This window comes from Choristoneura fumiferana, chromosome 6 (genome assembly GCF_025370935.1).
Source record: "Choristoneura fumiferana chromosome 6, NRCan_CFum_1, whole genome shotgun sequence".
In the NCBI taxonomy this organism is placed as follows: Eukaryota; Metazoa; Arthropoda; class Insecta; order Lepidoptera; family Tortricidae; genus Choristoneura; species Choristoneura fumiferana.
This window is the reverse complement of record NC_133477.1, coordinates 20,140,853-20,164,481: the sequence shown is the minus strand read 5'-3', so window position 1 is coordinate 20,164,481 and position 23,629 is coordinate 20,140,853. Positions and strand designations below refer to the sequence as shown.

The 23,629-nt window shown below is 39.8% G+C and overlaps 1 pseudogene; it reads right to left on the bottom strand.

Moving 5' to 3' along the window:
• LOC141429287 (senecionine N-oxygenase-like) overlaps positions 1 to 18,031 on the bottom strand; it is a 28,990-nt pseudogene extending 10,959 nt beyond the window's left edge.
• Positions 18,032 to 23,629: the final 5,598 nt, after the last annotated feature.

The following is a 23,629-nucleotide window of genomic DNA, read 5'->3' as shown; positions in this document are numbered from 1 at the left end:
TGAATTCTTTCTGAATTTTAACCAATCAACAAGCACGTCTTTTGCAACCTCGAAATTGATTCGTATTTGAACCATAAGTCGTTTGGTTTTAGGTATGGCTACTTTTTGTGTGGAATTTGCTGTGAGTTACGCTACGCTTCCTGACTTATTATTTGTTCGTGTAGCCGGGCCTTAATAAAGTGTGCCAATTTATATCCTGACAGCATTTAATCATTTAATCTTTTCTTCTTGCAGGTGGTAGGACCTTGTGCAAGGTCCGCCCGGATTGCTACCACCAACTTGCTCTCTAATCCTGCCGTGAAGCAGCAGTGCTTGCGCTGTTGTGTTTCGGCGTGAAGAGTAAGAAAGCCGGTGAAATTACTGGCACTTGAGGAATCCCATCTTAGGCCTGTAGGTTGGCAACGCATCTGCAATACCCCTGGTGCTGCAGATATTTATGGGCGGTGGTGATCTTTTACTATCAGGAGACCCACTTGCTCGTTTGCCATCCAGTCGAATAAAAAAAAAACAATATTTTTTGTTACAGCGAAATTAAAGCTTCATCGACACTATCAAAGATTCTGCCAGTGCTAGAAAAAATAGAATAGAATATCGCCTACTAATTTGATTATTACGTTTCTACTTAACTGTCAAAAGTCGATTTCACACTGAAATCGCAACCACACGTGCTTGTGCACGACAGCGCTTCCACAAAGTAACACCTGGTTCGATAAATTAGGTGAAATTGGATGCACAAGATCAATTTCAAACGCAAGGCTTATAATTACCTGATCAGGTCCCATCATATGGGTCTGCCGCTTGGTGTACCCCTCGCCAAGCGATCCAGCTTCTCCTGCTCCCAGTGCCTCGTCATCACCTCGCGGGACGGCAGCTTGAAGGTGCCGTTCATTGATCGTACGTAGTACCGGACCTGAGGACACAGGGATGACTTTAATAATGACCAATCATCTTGCTTCAAGCCGTGGTGGCCGAGTGGTTTGACCTATGGCCTCTCAAGCAGAGGATCATGGGTTCAAACCCCGGCTCGCATCTCTGAGTTTATCAAAATTATGTGCGGAATTACATTTGATATTTACTACGAGCTTACGTTAAAGGAAAACATCGTGAGGAAACGTGCACAAACCTGAGAAGCAATTCAATGGTGCGTGTGAAGTTCCCAATCCGCACTGGGCCCGCGTGGGAACTACTGCCCAAGCTCTCTCATCTAAGAGGAGGCCTGTGCCCAGCAGTGGGACGTGTATAGGCTGGGATGATCTTGCTTCTCTGTGGCAGCTAACTATCTTTTAGGGCCTACCCTACGCTAGCTGACTCGGTTTGCTCGGCGCGGGTGGACGGCTATTGAATGACTCAACTTCCCATAACCTAACCAACAAAAAGTTGGATAACCTAACCTAACCAAAAAAGTTGGAAAACCCCCAACTTTGTCACTTCAAAGTTCAATATATCAAAAACGGCCACACCGACATTGATGGAACATGTCTAAGAACCACCGTTAGAAAACCTGATTTCAAATTAAAAAAAAACCGCACTCAAATCGGTCCACCCGTTTACGAGCTACGGTGCCATAAACAGACAGACACAACACACACAGAGACACACAGACATACATAGCGGTCAAACTTATAACACCCCTCTTTTTGCGTCGGGGGTTAAAAAAAGATTCGTGTTGAGACACCGGCACCGGTTGATGGAAATAATTTTCTACCAGTCTGAACTGGTAGAAAATTATTTTCACCGTTTTTTGCAGTACTTAGGGTTTTGTTACAATTTTTTGAAGCGGTCCAGGATATCATCTCATCACATCTGGTAAAACTAGCACTTCCAGTTTCTTACCTGAAGATCGAACATGGAGAACGCGCACACATAGTACGGCACCCCCACGAAGCACATGGAAGGGTGTTGTATGTTGACGAGATGCTTGTAGAGGGGCTCCACGCAGTTGTCGTCGACGACCACTCCGCACGACGCGTGGAGGAACGGGAAGTTGTAGATAGCCTGGTGTACAAGGGAAGCATTTAATTATTGGTCCTTGGAAACTATGCAAATTAATTCAGGAGCCATTTTCTTTGTCGAAAAGTTTACCATTTAGGAGATTATCACCAGGGTTCGTAAAATACGAGTAGTTAAAATATTTTTTGTCAGTTGTCAAATTTATCATACTTCTTTTAGGTAAACGATTTTGCTCGCATTATAATCCCTGGCCATTGTACGGTACCTGAAGTTTATTTAAAGCTCTTTATTGTACATACAAATACATAAATTTAACAGTAAATAATATGTTTCATAGTTTACAAATTATCTATTTATGTAGTCTTATGTATGGTAATAAAACTGTGTAGTATATCTTTTTAGCTCGAGGTTCACCAACTGCTGGCTGAAAATCAGCGCTGGGGGATTATTCGCTTCAGCATTATGCTTAGAGTTCCGATTCACAACGCAATACGCATACTTCTTTCTAATGTTGTCTATTTGTACTTAATACTATTGTTGTGTCTTGCTTGTGTTGTGAATAAATGTATTTTCTTACTTTCTTTCTTTCTTTCTTCTTTATTATGATAATAAGATGTACAATGGCGAACTTATCTCTTAAGGGATATCCCTTGCCTAAGAGGTTCTCACGCAATAAGCTAGATTCCTAAAAATATTTATATGTAAATAGTTCGTTAGTAATATTTTCAACCAATATGGCCACGAGGCCCAAGAGGAGATGGCGGGACGACCTGAGCGCTTTTCAGCTCGATTGGCAGGTGCATGCATAGGGAAGAGTGGCGAAAGAAAGGGGAGGCCTTTGCCCAGCAGTGGGACATATTACAGGCTACATATAAAAAAAAATGGCCACGATTTTTATTTTTTGTCAATCAAATAAAAAATATGGACACATATAGCCGGTCTAAGCAGCGTTTCCACCAGAGATGTGAGAGGATGTGTTACAAGGAATATGTTTTCCATTAACCAATAGAAACGCTTCATTTACCTCGCCTCGCTCCGCTCAGCTGTTTCCACTAGATTGTGCTGTGCGAGGACGTGTAAGTGAAGCATTCCTCGCAACACCTCCCCGCGCATTATTGGTGAAAACGCTGCTTAAAGTTCCTTGTAAGGTCATAACTAGAAGCACTAGAACACTTTTCACTAAGGGCGACGTCACACTCAAATTTTGACGCGCTCTATCTTTGTATTTTTTTGTTTGATTGACAAATAATAAAATACGTGTCTATTATCACCAGTCCGTCAATAAAATATATTTTTTTACGTGCGGAACTACCAAATTAATTACAACTTAAATTGCTAATCTTGTACTTCAACCAATTTTGTACTTCATTGATATAAGGACTTCTACAAATAAAGCCTATATTAATCGATTATTCGTTTACAATTAATCACTAACCGGTGCATAGGAACACCACATCAACTTCCTCTTCACTTCCATCAAGGAACACGCCTGGTTCCCTCCAGCCGCTCCACGTCTGGCTTCTGCACCAAGTTGTCCGGAAACACAGTCTTAGGCTGTTCCTTGAGGTGGTGGCTCAAGATAACCCTGGAAGCTACGGTGGTGACTTCCAGCGCGATGTCCATCCCTGAAGGTCCAGCGCCCACCACCAGGACTCGCTTGTTGGTGAAGATATCGGGGACCCGGTAGTCGTGGCTGTGCATGATGTCACCTGCGAAAGAGATAACAGCGTTTTGTGTGAAGTTAGGATTTTGTTACTTATTACTATTTTCAATTCAAGTATCATGTTTTCAAGTACCAGTTTCAAGTACAAGTGTATTAATAGTAGGTACTATTGTTGAATATTATAATGTTAAAAATAAGGAGTGTAGTATTCGCCACAACTGTTTTGCAGTTTCGAAGTATTGTCATAAATTTAATGTACTGTAGATAAATAAAAATAAGTAACTATAAGTTCTGTAGGTAGGTATCATCAGCCGAATATGTGGTCCACCATTCAAGTCAACTTTGATAATCGTTTGCATGTCATAAAACAATAATGCCAATAGACGTATCTGTTAACTTGAAAGTTCGACCTTAGCGACATATTCATTTGATAGGAACTTGTTTAAAAATTGATAGACCACTTATTTGGCTGATTGTACACAGGATTGCTTAGCTTGCGATATGGCTAGCTACGAGTGTACTGTCAGTAGCCTCAGTAGTCTCTCGCAGCTGTTAGTAATAAACGGAGTCAAGTTTCAAGACTTTCTCATTTGGTGTAACCCTCAGAAGTAACTACAATAAAAAGATCAACCCTAAAGTTCTCTGAACCGCATTTTTTAGTTTTCTTATTCATAATTGACCGTAGCGGCGTAAAATGTGTTAAACTTTCGCGATTCTCATTCATGACTCATCATCATCACCAGCCGAAAGACGACCACTGCTGAAAGGCCTTCCTCGTTTTCTAATGTTACAAGTGAGATAATCGCGACTATCTTATGTTGGGAGAATTACCTCGTCGCTCGATTACATTGCTGAATGTCCGAGAAATAAGTTGTCGGTGCTGGAACATCAAGTGCGGCTGAACGAATGTGATACCCCACACTTCAGTCTACACGTGATCACGGCCAAATAAGATGGGAGTGATATTAGTTATTATTCAAAAACATTTTTAGCAGTTCAGGAAAACAATGTTTCATTTTACTTCTTGTCCAAAAAATACAACGACATATCCAGAATTTTCACAGCTTGTCAGTATAATCACCTTGGAACTCCTTAAGCCCTGGTATGTTCGGGATGAACGGTGTATTGTAGTGACCGTTGCAGACGAACACGTAGTCATACTCCCTGGTCTCTGAGACCCCGGTCTCCAGACTCTTGAAGGTGACGTCCCAGACCTCACCGGTGGCAGTGGCTCGGGGCTTGACGAATTGGACGTGGTGCTTGAACTGTGAAAGGCAAAGTTGGAGTCAGTGGAGGAAGGAGTGAGATAAAAGGGCTGAGATTTAAGACAAGCCATAAAAGGTTTCCTTATTAAGAACTGGTCATCCTTATCATCATATCAGCCGTAGGACGTCCACTGTTGGACATAGGGCTGCGCCATAGACCTCCAGTTGCTTCGGTAGGAAGCGGCATGTATCTACTGAGGTTGCGAAAGTTTCTGTAGATCTACGGATTTTAGGCCTTATGCCCTACGGGAATGATTGGCTAATCTACTTAGGTAATCCTTTATCTATTGAAGATAACAAAATCAACAATTCACATTTAGTTATTTATTCAATTAACTGGGCTAAAGTGTAGAACGTAAATAGTGACAGAATTTCGTTAAATAAAAAAAATTGAATGCCAATCTTTTTTTTTAATTTGCCTTCGTTTTTTACTGCCATTGCGCCCTGTCCTCGGCTAGACGCATCCAGCTTCTACCAGCTTCCTTTTTCGCAGATCGTCACTCCACCTGGCAGGAGGGCGTCCTACGCTGATCAGACTCTATCTAACTTTGAATAACATTTAAAGATTTAGGCGCAGCCGAATAAACCTTTATAAGTTTTTTTTTTATTAGACTGGATGGAAAACGAGCATGTGGGTCTCCTGATGGTAAGAGATCACCACCGCCCATAAACATCTACAACACCAGGGGTAATGCAGATGCGTTGCCAACCTAGAGGCCTAAGATGATGCCAGTAATTTCACCGGCTATCTTACTCTCCACGCCGAAACACAACAGTGCAAGCACTGCTGCTTCACGGCAGGATTAACTAGCAAGATGGTGGTAGCGATCCGGGCGGACCTTGCACAAGGTCCTACCACCTGCAAAATAAGTGTAGAACTACGGATTTTTCTTCAGATTATTTACGGATTTCAACGGATTTTTTGTGTCCAGATTTACATGAAATAGATCTGGCAACAGCGGCGTAGCCTTTACCTATCTGAAGGGTCCACGGAAAGAACATGCCTGGTCACATTTTTTAAAAATTGAGATTTTAATCTCAAAATGTAGAGCTCACAAAGTACTATGACTTACCATTGAATTAAATAATCTGAAAACAATCAAAAATCTATTTTTTGATCTTTTAAATAAATGGTAACCATAGTAATTGTTCGTGATGACTAACTTTCAAACCGCTATAACTCGAAAAGTTGCTTAGGTGGCTAGACACGTTCTTTCCGTGGACCCTTCATCTATAATTAACTTACTTTAATGTGTTGTGTGACTCCATGTTTGTCCGCATAGAGCTGGAGGAAGGCGAGCATGTCCTTCGCAGGGAGGTAGGACTTGTCGCTCTCTGGGATCGGGAAGTCAGGGAACCCCATGATCTCCTTGGGCAGGTTCGTCCTGGAATAAAAAATTTCAACATTGGGTCAGAGAGTCAGAGACGATGTTGTAACGTTTTTTCGTTGGCCTGAAACACGCCTTAGATCTTGGTCAAAGTATATAATGGTTCCTGACCACAATGACTTTCGTACTCATGTCATGGAGACATTTTCTGTGAAATAGAATGTACAATGGATCGTGATTGAGTTGGTTTGTGACGTGATATATCAGACAAAACAAAAGGTACTTATTTAAATTGCTAAATATTTTTTATTTCAAATATCGGAATAGACGAGACAAAGAATTGATCATCGGTATAGGAATGAAGCCGTGGTGGCCTAGTGGTTTGACCTATCGCCTCTCAAGCAGTGGGTTCAAACCCCGGCTCGCACCTCTGAGTTTTCGAAATTGCATTTGAAATTTACCACGAGCTTTGCGGTGAAGGAAAACATCGTGAGGAAACCTGCACAAACCTGCGAAGCAATTCAATGGTGCGTGTGAAGTTCCCAATCCGCACTGGGCCCGCGTGGGAACTATGGCCCAAGCCCTCTTGTTCTGAGAGGAGGCCTGTGCCCAGCAGTGGGACGTATATAGGCTGGGATGAGCCTTTGCTCTTTAGCTGTAGTCGTTGTATTTTTATGACTAGTAACAACGTCAGTCATGAGGCTGATGCCTAGCCCAGTGGCTAATTCAATCAAACAGCACGGACGGCCGACAGTTGATACCTGCTACTACATTATCCTATTCTGCCCCATGTTTTCGGCATATAGCTGTATCTTATCTATGATATTCTAAGGGGCTGTTTCACCATCCATTGATTAGTGTTAACTGGCGGTTAGGTGTGATGCCGTCTCTATTTGTTTTGTTCGAATAGACGGAGACGGCATCACATTTAACCGTCGGTTAACACTAATCCATGGATGGTGAAACAGCCCCTAAATGTGCGTATCGGATGGTACCAACAGTGACTATGGACGCGTTCGTGTAACGTTAAACTTAGTTGCAGAAAAGTGTACAAAGATTTTTATGAATGTGTTTTATAATGTATCAACAGATGTTGAAACGAGAAGGGCTGACCGTAGGACTAGAGCAGGGTTTCTCAAAGTGCGGTACGCGAACCCCTAGGGGTTCGCTATTCGACGGTAGGGGTTCGCGACAAGGTTTACGTGATGGTGCAAGACTGGCAAGATGATTACTTATGATTGGTTTTAGGAATCTTTTTGTATTTTTATTTCAACTCCACTTATTTGTTTGTTATTGTGTTGTTTCAGTTTGTATTTCGTTGGCAAGATGATTATTACCTATATTTGTTACCTTTTATGAAATACATAATACACATTATATTATCATGATGATTGAAATAAAAATAAACTTAAATTCTTCAACAACCAATTTTCATCAACATCCAACTTTCTTGGGAGCGGGGGGGGGGGGGTTCGCTGTCTAGAACTTCAACAGGGGTACGTGGAGCCATAAGTTTGAGAAACCCTGGACTAGAGTGATGGGAGAAGGCACGGAAGAAAAAGAAAAACAGATTTCAAGCTTATTATTGCTTGCGGCTTCAAGCTATAGATAGACTATGCCTTGAACTCAATGTCCAACTTGAACTACCTTCACAGTTCGATCTCCATTTCAATGCCAGTTCTTATCGACAGTTTATGAGCTTCAGGGTTCAAGGGTTTGTATATCGATTGTTGTAAACCTATACATTATGCTGGGATAAATAAAAATACCTTGTGAAAGATTGCCTTTGCACCGTCGTGTTTAGTAAAAAAAAAACAAGATGCCAGAGACTATTACTGTTTTGTCGGACAGGTCACTTAAAAGTGGGGACGACTTTATTGATAAAGACCCAGTGTGTTTTCTGCATGAATATTCTACACGAAGTTCCAAAGTTTTAAATAGTAAACTATCGTGACACCAGTTTACACACCGGATGATCCTTTGACATCATCATGTCAGCCGAAAGACATCCACTGCTGGACATAGGCCTCCCCCAATTAAGGCTCGTCAAATCGTTTGACAGTTTCAGGTCTATTCGAGATCCTAAGCCATCAGAGGATCGCAAGGCGCAAAGCTATTTGTACGTGAGTAATCTGGTGGCTTGCATTAATAAAGTCTTAAAAGTAAACAGGATGATGATGGAGAAAAGGGTAAAGCATAGATAAAAGACGAAATAATAGAGTTAAGAAAGTTAGTTACTTATAGGACTGATGATGAACTTAATTGAATTATAGTAAAACAGTAAAATATAATTGAGACGATACCTAGGCCCTGATACACTAGGCATTTATCACACCACCAAACCAAATTAAAAGCCAAATTTTAAACCAAACCAAACATTTTAAACCAAATTGAAGGTAAATAGAAGTTTTCAAAAAGCGACTGTAGCAGATCCTCGTGGGGACACAACAACATTACGTTAACGTTATTAACAGGCAGAGTTACAACGAAACAGAAGTACCTAGTCCTAAAATATCGACCAGATATTCCTTAGACTTTTTGCCAGGATATTGTCCTGACAACAGTCTTAGGTAAGACAATAATCTTTATGCATCGACTATAGACCACTGGCCACCTAATGTCAGACCTGTGGAAGGAAAACGTTTTGATCACACCTGCGCTGCGGTATAGCAGCGATCTTTAAGGCGTTAAACATCGCTTCCGAATGGAATGGGAAGTGGTCGAAACTGATAGACGTTGAGTGGCAGCGTTAATGATTTTGATATTTTATGGCCAGCCACTGGAAACCCTTTTGTATGACATAACTGACATAAGTCTTGTTGATGTTCTAGAACATTTCGCTAGAAAAGCGTGCGGTATTTTATTTATTAAATAGGAACTAAAGATGGTTGAAGTACTTATCCCGTCTATGATGCACCAATGCTAGTTTTTCTCGTGTTTGATTATTTGATTCGGTTAAAAGTCGTATCGCGATAACCTTCGACCTCGGAACGTCTATTGCTTACAATGTCTGCAAGAATGTTCGGATAATGTGTGTGAGTGAACTCCGGGTGACAATGACGTAGCACACTAGCATTTGAATTTAAAACAGACATCGACCATTTTTAGGGTTCCGTACCCAAAGGGTGCCAACAGAACCCTATTACTGAGACTCCGCTGTCTGTCTGTCCGTCCGTCTGTCACAGGGCTCTATCTAGTGAGTCGTAATAGTAGACACTTGAAATTGTCACAGATTATGTACTACTGTGGCCGCTATAACAACAAATACTAAAAACAGAATAAAAAAATATTTAAGAGGGTTCCCATACAACAAACGTGATTGTTTTGCCGTTTTTTGCTTGATATTAATAACGGCAACAGGTAGATTCTTTCACAGAACCTTTAGTTGTATAATCACTTTAAAAATAAATAATTAAATTTAAATAAAATAAATATTCAAGGGCGGCTCCCATACTACAAACTTTATTTTATGCCGTTTTTTGCTAATGTCTAATGTTGTATAGATATTATAGATAATGGTATGGAACCCTTCGTGCGCGAGTGCGACTCGAACTTGGACGGTTTTTTTATAATAAACTGATCAGCTATTAACCCTTATCTTATCTAATGGAAAGTTCAGATGAGGGCAGTAACGGCTTTTTTCTAGCCTTGAAGAGTCCTAGGTTTGTATCTATCCGGCAACATCGTCGATGTCTCACGCTTCATCATCATCATCTCAGCCTATATATGTCCCACTGCTGGGCACAGGCCTCCTCTCAGAACAAGAGGGCTTGGGCCATAGTTCCCACGCGGGCCCAGTGCGGATTGGGAACTTCACACGCACCATTGAATTGCTTCGCAGGTTTGTGCAGGTTTATGTCTCACGCTTAGTAAGTGTAAAGAAAGGGATGCGATAGTGTCCTGCCAACGACAGGAATAGAGATAGAACGGTAGCAGAAACAGAATCAGCAAAGATCAATCAGAATCAGAAATTATAAGAACACATCTTAGGCTCACAGCAAAAAACAAAGCAAGCAGGAACAAAAGAAACTTAGCTATGACTTATAATTTACTTTTACTGCGCGTTGTCTTGTGTGAGGTGTATATAGTGTATTAAGTATACTAAAGGGCTTTCCTAAATCTTATCTAGTTAAAACATCGTTCACGTAGCACGTATAAATCTCGTGTAATATTTATCTCACTGCTCACAACTAGAGTGGTTGATGTACACTTGACCCAGCATATGGTAGTTTAGTTGGGTTCTTATCGGCTACTTTCTGTATAATAGGTACAATTCCTTACATAAACTAACAAGAGATGACTGGAAAATGCTTGATTCTTACAATATGGGAGACGCCATTACGCAATAATTGTTAATAGTAAGCACATAAATACCTACTTTTGTCTTAAAGCTATATACTTACAGTCGGCTATGTGCACCCGCGCGCACGTCTCAGTAGCAAACGGCCTAAAAAGCAACGGTTCCTAACCTATTTGCGGCAGAAATTTGAAAAAATATATACTTATAGGTTTGGTTAAGTTAGAGTTGCGTCAAGGCGCGAAGCGGAATAGGAGCTCCGCGAAGCGTCGACACTGGCCGCATTACCTGTCTGAACCGCTATTCTTACTCTTTGAAAGAGGTAAGTACAGTCACAAGCATTAATATCTGCCACAGCGGAGCGTGCAAAAATATCTGACACGTCCTTCCGGCCCTGCTAGAAATAGAGTCATATTTTTGCACGCTTGTTGTATCAGATATTGGTGCTGGTGACTGTACAGTCATCACCACCAATAGCTGCTCTATTCTAGGATTTATAGGGCGAGCCAGATATTTTTGCATGCTCCGCTGTGGCAGATATTAATGCTGGTGTACTCTGTACTTTATTGCTCTGGGGTCCCTTTGAGGCGAGACCAGAACCACACAAGCAGTTAAATATTCAACAGAATACCTGCTGAGCTGGCAACGTTGCATTTTTGTTAGTTTTTCTCAATTATCCCATAAAAATTGAATGAAAATTAAAAATGTGGTCTGTTAGATAGAACTGTCCTTAATATATAAGTTAATGTGTCTACTGCAATAATTATTCGTGAATTTCGTGATAGACTTTTATAATAATAAAAATAAATATCACGCACAATTCAACAATTGACCTAGTCCCAAAGTAAGCTTAGCAAAGCTGTGTTATGGGTACTAAGCAACGGATAAATATAATTATATAGATAGAAACATATTTAAATACATAATTAAACACCAAGACCCGAGAACAAACATTCTTATTTTCATACAAATATCTGCCCCTTACAGGGAATCGAACCCGGGACCTCAAGCTTCGTAGTCAGGTTCTCTAACCACTAGCCATCTGGTCGTCTGATCGATCAAATGATATTAACGGTTTTTAAAGAAAAATAAAAGTCTATACCACCCTAATCAAGCGATACAAACTTGTATGCTCAGACGTACCTCAAACTCTTATACATGCTGGTATGTATGGGCAGCCCGAAGTCGTCGTACCCCGTGTCCTCAGTGTAGACCCAGGTGCCGCCGACCTGTCCGGCCTGTTCCAGCACGTCTACCGCGCTAACGCTCGGCTCGGCGAGCAGGTGCCGCGCGGCGCATAAACCGGCGGCGCCGGCGCCGATCACGCAGGCTCGGGACATCGCTGGAATTAACAAGAGGGGGGAATTACTATGAAGCCTGTCAATTTTACTACCGGAGAAGGGACGTGCTATGAAACCGAAAACTTCGTTAGGTGCTGTAAACCCACATGTGCGGTTGGTTATATGCCTGAAAAAATATTACATCAAAACTGTGCGACAGTCACGAAACTATAAGAACAATATGGCAACGCTTGGGTTGGTGTATCATAAAAAAAACACGCATCACGGAATCTTGAGGAATGGGACTTTGAGACACTGAGAATGACATAGGATATTTTTTATTCCGGGAAGTTTTATAGTTCCCGCAGGATAGGAGTTAAACAAATTCTTCACAGACGGAGTCGCGGGCAAATAAAGGTACAGTTTTATTCCGTTTGAGGTACGGAATCCTCGTAAATTAGATGAAGATGATAAACATTTTCACCATATTTCGTCGTGTCCAGTTTGTTTTGACTTCCAAATGATTAAGTTTCATTCACACGATACATACTCACATCGCTATCGTGCCTAACTCAAAATATTTATATTAGACTGAATCTTTCCGTTGTGTAATTAATACTATGTTTTCTAAATATTACCCGAACCATCTAATTTGCTATAATTAAGCAACAATATCTGATAATGGTTACTAGGACGACAGCATTGAGCAAGATGTTATCGGTTATGGACTTGAGGTCAGTCTATTGTGTGCCAAGACATGAGGAGATGACGCGGAACTTCTGTTTATTATATACAGTCATGTACGTATATGGCTAACTAGGTATACAGTCTTATGAATAAACGTGTGTGAGTGGTGTTGAAAGATTAGAGGTTATAGAGAGAGAGAGAGAGAGAGAGAGAGAGTAGGATAGGATGGAAGTGCGAATTTCTTCTTCTAGGCTTCGCTCTTGGTAGAGTCGTGGTCATCGTTTAGCCTAGTGGGATGTTTGGAGGTGAAGGAAAATTAATCTTTGTGCACCTGCAAAGTATTTTTCTCCAAAATGTTCGTAAAAGTTGACATTATTTTTCACATATCAGAAGGGGAAGTGCATAGTTTATGGTCAGCAAAAAATTTAAAAGTTATAAAAGATGACAGGCTCGCTAGCTCGACATAATGTCGCATACAAATTTCATTATTGTCGAGTCGCAAACTTTTTAAAAAGTTGTAAGGGTCATAGAAATGTTGGCATAAGTCGTATGCAGCCGACTCAAATGACCGGTACAGTTATTGTGTTAGAATTCCGGACTTTTTTTATTTGGTCTGAAACAGCTTGTGGTGTTTTCGGTGGAAAAATATACCTGCAGTTTTTTTTATCAAAAAAGGCGGGAAAATTAAATAAAATTAAATATCATAATATATTTTGCGGAAAAGTTTTTTCTACTTTAGTTTTTTTCCTTCACCATTTTTGAATAGTCAGCCAATTGCCCTACTTCCAGGCCACGACAATAATCTACTATAATGATGTGTGTGCAGCGCGAGCTCTGAGGTAGAGCAAGAAGAGCGGTCGCTCGAGACGCCGATAGCAAGGGGCCCCATTTTCACAATATCGCTCTGCCAAGGCAAGTTCTATCAAGGGCTATGCGTGTGCGTGTGCGTGTGCGTGTGTGTGTGTGTGCATTTGAAGTTCCCAAATCCGTATTGGGACGATCGACACCAACAACCTAAAATCTTTCATTTTGAAAGAAATCTGTGCCCAGCAATGGACGTAGTTATGTAGGACGAAGATAATGAGTGAGATGAGATTGTGGGCATAGAACATATACAAAAAAAAATAGTAAATCTCTCTCCAGGCAGATGTTATTGTGCTTGGGGATCAAAGCCCAAAGGCAAAAGTTTGGATTTTGTTTTGACGCATCCAAGTTTTGAAACTTCGACAGTGTGGTAAATATCTCTCTCCAGGCAGATGTTATTGTGCTTGGGGATCAAAGCCCGAAGGCAACAGTTTGGATTTTATTTTGACGCATCCAAGATCAGAAACTTCGACAGTGCGATGTAGAATGTAGGAGTTTCTCTAATTGACGAATAGATAGCGCTAGGGGTCGCTTATAAAAAAGTTTTGTCAGAGTTTAGCAACAAAGTTCAAGTTAGCGTACACAAACACGAGTGCATCGCGTGGACGACGTCCAAAAAAAGAGCTAATAAAATTCATTTTGTGATGTCAGAGATATTCTGATGAGTTTGGCAACCATCGATGGCAACTCCGACAAATACGGACTTTTATTTTCTACTAGAGGTGTGAATGAAATTGTGTCTATACGAGGATATAAATAGACGAGACAAATGCTTGTATCGCATTGCAGTAGTGAGATAATCATCATCATCATCATCATGTCAGCCGAAAGACGTCCACTGCTGGACATAGGCCTCCCCCAAGGCTCTCCACTCAGACCGGTCTTGTGCTTTCCGCATCCACCGCGATCCTGCGATCTTAACCAAGTCGTCGCTCCATCTTGTTGGAGGCCTACCGACAGCTCGTCTCCCGGTCCTCGGACGCCATTCGAGAACCTTCTGGCCCCATCGGCCATCCGTCCTGCGAGCAATGTGCCCCGCCCACTGCCACTTTAGTTTCGCAATTCTTCGGGCTATGTGTAGTGAGATAATAATAATATAATAATAATGTCATTTAATTCAGATTATTATCCATAGTTTGTTAGTTACAAAGCCTTATTTTTATGTTAGTACTTAAGTAAAATTAAAATTAAAATGAATTAAATTAATAAGATGCAATAAACTGGTGGATTCTTGCTGATGTATGGTAAAAGGGTCTGTAGAGACAAACTGAGAGCGAAAGTAAATAGAGTGTAAAACTAGTATTAAACTCATTTTCCCCTCGACGTGTCTATCCACCCTCGCCGCACCGGCTTGGGTCAGGTGGCTATCCATATGTCGGTTAAAATGGCTCGTTTTATGCTCTCGTTGTACAATCCACTATTTGTAGTGCGGTGTACAAAAATAACGATTGTACTTTTGTACTTATTAAAAACAAATAGGACCTTGAAATACAGAAAGTTGTTATTTTCCGTATTAACAAATGTTACATTACGATTGTATGTACCAGGAAGACATAAAACTGTGGCAGATTTACAGTAGGCAAAGCTGGTTGAATGGTATTTTTTCTACAAAAGTTATGGTATTGAATGATTGAACAAGTTATTATAGGCAGGTAGGTGTAGCCTGCCTTGCAAGGAAAGGGAAAATTAAATGACACAGCAAAAAAAACTGTAGACTTAAATGGTCGGTATTAAGCCTTGCCTTATAAGTAAAGGAAAACATTATTCATACTCTTGATTAGTTTCCACTAGGCAGTATAAAGATTAAAACTAGCTTTTTTTATTGTTAAATAAACAACTGTTTTTATCAGACTTCAAAATAAGGAGGTTATCAATTTAGTTTTGTTTTAGGGCTCCTTACCTCAAACGGAAAAAAAAACAGACACCTTATAGATCACGTTCACGTTTTGTCGTTCATCTGTCTGTCTGTCCGTTAGTCAAATCCTTTTTCTCAAGAACGGGCGGAGTATTTTTGTTATTGCTCTAACATTGCACCATCTTCTAAAACTATTCCTTACTTCTTTCCATTTGTTAAGGTTGCTTGGAAGAGATCGTTATTATCTGTAATGCTTATTACTCGTATTACGAGTATGTGTTGTTGTTAGTTATCATTAAATAATAATAATAATAAAATAAATAAATATCAGGGGACAATTCACACCAATTAACCTAGTCCCAAAGTAAGCTTAGCAAAGCTTGTGTTATGGGTACTAAGCAACGGATAAATATAATGATATAGATAGATACATACTTAAATACATATTAAACACCCAAGACCCGAGAACAAACATTCGTATTTTTCATACAAAACATCTGCCCCGACACGGAATCGAACCCGGGACCTCAAGCTTCGTAGTCAGGTTCTCTCAGGTACTAACCATTATTATTGTGTTATACATATAAATGATAAATTAATCTTACACTAAACTAACTTAATAGAAGATGTTTACTCCAAACGGTTAGAAACAAACACGAGATAAAGCAGTATCATTCCGGATTCTACCAGCTGCTACATGCTTATCAGCTACAGAGTCCCCATTGATTCTAATGAGAAAAACAAGCCAAGCGTAAGTCGGGTAAGGCGGCACTGTTTTATGATTTTTTTAACCCCCGAGGCCCCGACGCACAGAGGGGGATATAACTTATCAGTCTGACGCCAATGTATGTCTGTCTGTTCTGTCGTGATATCGTGGCTATCAAACGAAAGGATCGATTTCGATGCGATTTTTTTTGCGTGAAAGGGAGTTTCCTTGAGATACCTAAGAACCAGCTGTGTTTCACTGAAATCGGTTCAGTAATTTAGAGATATTGGACTTTTGAAATGACGATGTCGGTGGTTTTTTAAATTTTGTAAGTTAGTTATAGGTTATTCCTTTTGTGGTATAGAATCTTAGGGCTAGCTTAACTGAGTATTTTTCAAAAAGTTGTCCCGTCATGAAATTGACAAGAAATCAGTTATGTCAAGAAATTATTAAACCTAAGGACGTTTGGTGTTTTAAGTGTTTATTGTTATATATAATACAGGTATGCGCAATACACAGTAATTACATAGGATTATCACGGCACAGATATGTCTGGTTTACACTTACGTGTGGTGAAATAGAAGGGAAAAGAGAGGGAATTCAGCTCTGCAAAGCGTTATATACTGAACCCATTCGTCATTCCGTTCAGAGTGAACAGAATGTACTTGCGACTGGCTCAACCAATCAGTGGCCCGATCTTCGCTAGAAGACCGGGTCACTGTGGCCACCATAGACACACGTAAATGATTCGGCATCCCTTTCTGCCCGGGAGTGAGTGGCGTTTCAGACGCCACAGACGAGGACATAAAACATAAACTACATTTTTATCAAAGCAGTTTTTTTTAAGAAACTCTGTTACTGTTGTCTCTTGGACGGGACAAGTTGATTGACCCTTTTACCACAAGGTTTTGTATATATTTAAAAACAATATTACTTATTTTTGTGGTAAAATAGCGTAAGGATTTTTTTTAATAAGTGTACAACTGAAAAGTTGAGAAAATGGACAACTTTTTGAGAAATATTCAACTGCCGACTGCCAACTGCCCATGCAATCCGTCTGTACTGGCCTTAAACTGCTCGGAAAACCTTCAATAAAATCCAATACCATGCAATTTGGTTAAAATGGATCGCTGTCAAATTACTGCCGGAACCTGCTAATCTTAAGTATCTAGGTAGCTATAACATAATTATCTAACCCTGCCCCCCCAAGGCCAGTGAAGGCGGGGAGACTTCGGATCACATGATCGCCATTCGAATTGATCACGTTACGACATGTATCATTTACGATACTTTGCAAAATGAACGCAACTTTTCTTGATTAAGCAGGGTTCGGATTTTCGTAGCACGGTAAGATGAAAGCGAACCATGGAGTAGACATTAACATAAAAACAAAATCTTACATATACTTACTGTTTTTTTACATTTGTTTATTTTATGACTTTTTCACATTTTGTGAACTAGGTACTTAATTATGATTTTTAAACCCCTGACGCAAAACACCCCTCGGTGTTATAAATTTGGCCGCTATGCGTGACTGTGTGTCTGTATGTCTGTGTGTGTGTGTGTGTGTGTGTGTATTTTTGTGTGTGTGTGTCTGTCTGTCTGTCTGTGGCACCGTAGCTCTTAAACGGGTGGACCGATTTGAATGCGGTTTTATTTTATTTAAAGCAGGTTTTCTAGCGATGGATCTTAGATAATGTTTTATCAAAATCGGTTCAGCCGTTTGTGAGATATTGAACTCTGAAGTGACAAAGTCGGGGGTTTCCAATTTTTTGCTCATTAGGTTATTTGTTTAATTACAAGCGTGTTTAGCTTGCAATATGTTTACACCCACTTCATATAGTCAGATTGACTTGCAAATGTAGGTACTATTCTGTAGATCAGCTAACAATGCCAATACTAAACTTTGTAGGGAGCTTTGTAGGTAAGTAAAGAAAATGTTTTTTTTTTTTCGCAAAAAAATAAAAAAATGTGTGTAATAGTAGAGGTATGTCACCCCAAAAAACTCACCGAAATTCCACCAAAAATTCCAAAAAACGAACACGTAACTTCACTTCACTCAAACTTCAACGGTTATTATTGTCGCAAGCGCAGTTGTTGATAGGACGTGCTGCGCGCGAGTGCCGCGGGAACGCCGGCGCAGCTTTTATGTACGCATGCGCGCCGCGATGTTGTTGATGTGCTTTTATTTATCAATTTAATTATAGTTACTACTACTCGTTTATATTTAACTAGTTTCATAATGTGGACAGTTAAATTAAAGGAATATTCGCGTCTTTGTCTGTTTTTGCGGATAAAAACAATGTACGGAACCTTGTACATATTTCTATTTCTTGCTTTTATTTTAGTTAATACAATCAAATTTTGCAGGTGTAGGACCTTGTGCAAGTCCTCCGCCCGGATTGCTACCACCATCTTGCTCGCTAATCCTGCCGTGAAGTAGCAGAGCTTGCACTGTTTGTGTTTCAGCGTGGAGAGTAAGACAGCCGTGAAATTACTGGCACTTGAGGTATCCCATCTTAAGCCTCTACGTTGGCAACGCATCTGCAATACCCCTGTGTTGCAGATGTTTATGGGCGGTGGTGATCTCTTACCATTCAGGAGACCCATTTGCTCGTTTTCCATTCAGTCAAATAAAAAAAAAGTTGTTATTTTTTCCAAATTCCTGGGACAACATGAGCATCAGATAACATTTCGCAAGTGTTATCGACTCTTCGACCGGCCATACTGTCCTACTTAGCTCTTGCCGATTGTTGATATCCTGGTAGCCGATCTCAAGAGACCTGGCGTCGCTACTGTATGTGAGTCGGAAGAGGTTCTACGTAATATGGTGGCTGGTCGACAAATGATGAAACTAGTTGCTTCGTTGCATTGGACTTTTAGACGACCGTTTGAGATGGCAATAAAAACAATGGCACTGTCTCGCTCTGGCTCTAGCGTTTCCAACACTACTAATAGCAACTTTAACGTCATACTTTTTTTGCTTAATTGAGAATAGAAAAAATCGTGTCCAGTATTTTCTAAAATAATCTAAGTGACGGTGTAAATAGAACATTTTTTTTATACCCAGGAATCTACCCAATTGCAATGGCTAAAATGTATGAGCAGGGCCGGATTTAGAGGCCTTGGAGCAACAAACCGACGACCAGATGGCCTAGTGGTTAGAGAACCTGAGTACGAAGCTGGTCCCGGCTTTGATTCCCGGCCGGGGCAGATATTTGTATGAAAAATACGAATGTTTGTTCTCGGGTGTTTAATATGTATTTAAGTATGTATCTATCTATATAATTATATTTATCCGTTGCTTAGTACCTACACATAACACAAGCTTTGCTAAGCTTACTTTGGGACCAATTGACCATTGGTGTGAATTGTCCCGTGATATTTATTTATTTATTACTTTCTTTTGCCCGCGACTTCGTCCGCGTGGAATAATAACTTTGGGAAGTATTTAATTTATTTAGGATACCTATTCTGCCAATAATAGCACATAGAAACTTCCACAGTTTACTGAATAAAATAAACTGAACTGAACTGAACATCCATACATCCATGTTCTTTGGTAAAACATAAATATTTTGCGGGTAGCCACATTTTAGCAATACGACGTGTATTCTACCCTACCAACACAAAAGGACTAATTATTATTCCTCATAGTGAACTCTTGACACCTTACGTCCTTTATTGTAAGTTAGGAGGGTAGGATTATAATTAAAACGGCATTTTTACTAAGCATAGCTACACATATTTCCGATAAACATACTTATAGTAAATTTGTTTGGAATTACTTAAGAACTTTCATCCCCATATTTATAGGTCGAAATTTTAAAAGCGCCAGAATAAATGATTTTTGGGTTCCGTAGCTCAAAAGGAAAAAATGGAACCCTTATAGGATTACTTTGCTGTCCGTACGTCCGTCTGTCTGTCAAGATCCTCTATCTCGTAAACACGCGGAGTATCGGTATCGAATTGAAATTAAAACCCTAAACTCAGGTCAATAGTCCCGAAATCTGTGAAAAAATCAAACTTCTAAGTCAAGGCAATCAAAAGCTACAGTCATTAAAAAGGTGTGTCCATACAAATTGCCTTAACAGAAAAAGTTATAGGGCACTTCCGGCTGTCCTAAAAACTTGGATTTTTTGCATAAAGGTAGCTCTTATATAGCACAATAAATAAGAAAAATCTGGAGTCATAATTTTTCATGTCTGACTGTCTATGTCAATAAGCCATCTATTATAACCCCACATTGCGTACATTTTGCTATGAGCTTAAAGGGCACTGCTAACACTGCATCATTTCCTCTGCTAACATCCCCTCGCCGGTAAAAATTTCAAAAAACGCTTGAACAAATATCTATTTATTTCTTATAATGTCCAAATGCCAAGTTTCACAAAGAACCATCGATTTATCTTCAATAATGACGATCTTCCATATAAAGTTTCATCCGTTATTTCACCCTCTCACAGGAAGAATTAAAAAAAACGCGCGAACAAATATCTATTTATCTCTTATCACGTGCCCAAATGGCTAGTTTAATAAATATTCATCGATTTATCTTCGATAATGACGACCTTCCATATAAACTTTCAACCCCTATTTCATCCCCTCACAGGTCGAATTTTCAAAAAAGCTCAAACAAATATCGATTTATTTCTTATTAAGGGCCTAAATGCCAAGTTTCATGGTTTTATCTTCGACAGCGACGAACTTCCACCATATTAACTTTCATCCCCTATTTCAACCCCTTAAAACCTTTTTTTTCGCAATAAAAGATAGCCTATGTTCTTTCCCAAGGTCTATTCTATCTCTGCACCAAATTTCATCCAAATCGGTTCAGCCGTTTAGCCGTGAAAGCGTAACAGACAGACAGACAGACAGAGTTACATTCGCATTTACAATATTAATATATGGATTAAGGGCCTAAATGCCAAGTTTCATGGTTTTATCTTCGACAGCGACGAACTTCCACCATATTAACTTTCAACCCCTATTTCATCCCCTCACAGGTCGAATTTTCAAAAAAGCTCAAACAAATATCGATTTATTTCTTATTAAGGGCCTAAATGCCAAGTTTCATGGTTTTATCTTCGACAGCGACGAACTTCCACCATATTAACTTTCATCCCCTATTTCAACCCCTTAAAACCTTTTTTCGCAATAAAAGATAGCCTATGTTCTTTCCCAAGGTCTATTCTATCACTGTACCAAATTTCATCCAAATCGGTTCAGCGGTTTAGCCGTGAAAGCGTAACAGACAGACAGACAGACAGACAGACAGACAGACAGACAGAGTTACTTTCGCATTTATAATATTAGTATGGATTTATTTATTATAAGGAGTGGAGCCCCCAAACTATTTTCCAAATAAAATGAAAAAAAAAAAACATTTTTTTTTTCAAAAATCTGAAGTCTATTGTGGGGGCCTCTCTTTTGTGGAGGCCCCGGGGCTGTAGCCCCAGGCCAGGTGCCCTCCTTTAAATCCAGCCATTTTTATGAGTTGGTCTTCAAGCTGGTTCCACACTCCATACGGCTCATCAACCACACCGTACACGTCAACTGACAACTGACAACTCCAGATTCCCAAAATTCATTACTCAAAAAATTCAAAATTCGAAACGCTTATTCTGCAGTAGGCTGCGTAGGGCTCTTTCACATGTCACTTTTTTTTAAACTACCAGCGCTTTCGGAAAGACCATCATTTTCTTTGAAACCGCACCGCAAGAAACTTGGCAGAAAATATTTTTTTCAAACTAAAATAAATAATAAAGCAGCTGGGAATCGCCACCTCACGCGCGTTCCACAGATAATCGAGCTCTGCTGACTAAAGAGCAGAAGCTTTACTGTCACACGTGTCACACGTGGAATCACAATAGTTTTCACCACTTCTTCTTGATGCCACACGGTATAAATAAGACGAGGGTAGAAAGAGACTGAAATTCGGACTTTGTTAACTTTCTAACAAAATTGCAATTGCCAGCAATGTACAGCAAATGAAATTGACAAGTAATAATCAAAGTAAGTATACACCTAGTGCCATGCACGAAGACGCGGGATTTTGACAAAATCAGACATTAATGACATTGTAATAAGAACCACGGCACGCGTCATCGTGAATGACTCTACCTATATCTGTCGGCTGTCATTTATTTACTTGTCAATTTACTTTGCTGTACATTGCTGGCAGTTATAATGTTGTTAGAAAGTTGACAAAGTCTGAATTTTAATTTATTAATTAAATTAATATCATGGTTAAGAGAAAAACACCTTGGATTACATTATTGAAGTTTTAGTACGGATCCATAGTTAAAAAAAAAATATATAGCCTATGTTACTCGGAGATAGTGTATCTTCCCAAAATGGTGAAAGATTTTTTGAATCGGTCCAGTAGTTTCGGAGCCTATTCAATTTATTCAACAATCAAATTTTTCCTCTTTATTATATTATTATTGTATCAATATAGATTTTTAAAAGAAAAGTAGGTAAAGTCGTTTCAGAACTGCGATCATCTCTATTTTATATTGCTTCTTGCGAAAAAAAAAATCGTCATATTTTTCGAAACCCTCTCCCCACGTGAGATTGTGTGAGATTTGGCTCAACACACCCCCTTAAGCCTTACATAATCTATGGATGCGCCCACGACGCGTCGCGACACCTATTAATCAACCAATTAAGCCACGAACTTAGAGTCAACTGTTATCGTTGTTTTCTAAGGTTATTTTAAATACTTCAAGGTACGTTAAGACTTCGTGGGGATATCGCAAAGGTGTGGCCTGTTGCATCATCTTCGGGAGGACGTGTGTACAAACTTCATATAAACTAATCTGTTAGTCAATAACTTAGATTAGCTATTATTATTCAATATTATTTATTTACTAAGCAGCTGTGCCCTCGACTTCTTCCGCGTGGACTTAGATTTATCTTAGCCTTAGGTTAATAGGTTCAGTCCAATTGCAAAGTACGGACCCCTCAATACGCGACTGTGTCATGCAGGGGAGTATGGGAGAATTTTCCGAGAAATTTTCAGAACCTGCGGGGCTACATCAAAATTCGAAAATCGAATTCCGTCCCTCTGACGCTCATAAGTAGGTACTATTTAATACGAGAGTAAAAGGGACGGTACGATACTAACTTCGATTTTATAACTCTACTCATAATCAAACTGATAGCAAAACGGGCAGTATAAATGATCTAACTACTAGCTTTTGCCCGCGGCTTCGCCCGCGTGGAATTCTGTTATCGCGCGCTGTTCCCTCGGGAACTGGATTAAAAGTAGTCTATGTCACTCTCTGGCCCATAAACTATCTCTATACCAAAAATCACGTCGATCCGTCGCTCTGTTTCGACGTGAAAGACGGACAAACATACAAACACACACATTTTCGCATTTATAATTAGTATATATGGAAGTATAGATTATGCAACCCAGCTAATTTTGCATTCGTCGCTTTTAGACTGGGCACAATAAAAAGGGATTTAAAAACACAAACATACTTATCCTGATTTAGGACATAGTGTAACGATTCCACTCTCGATTCTAAGCAAACTATACTTGCTCGTTTTCAGTGGCCTTAGTGTAAGCATTCGGTTACAAAATACAACTCGATCGCGTTCGCATTAAATTCTCAATTTGTATGGAAACACGAACATCGCAAACGTTTCGCTAGAGGCGCTGTTAGTGTTTCCATATAAATTGAGATTTTAACGCGAACGCGATCGAGACGTATTTTGTGACCG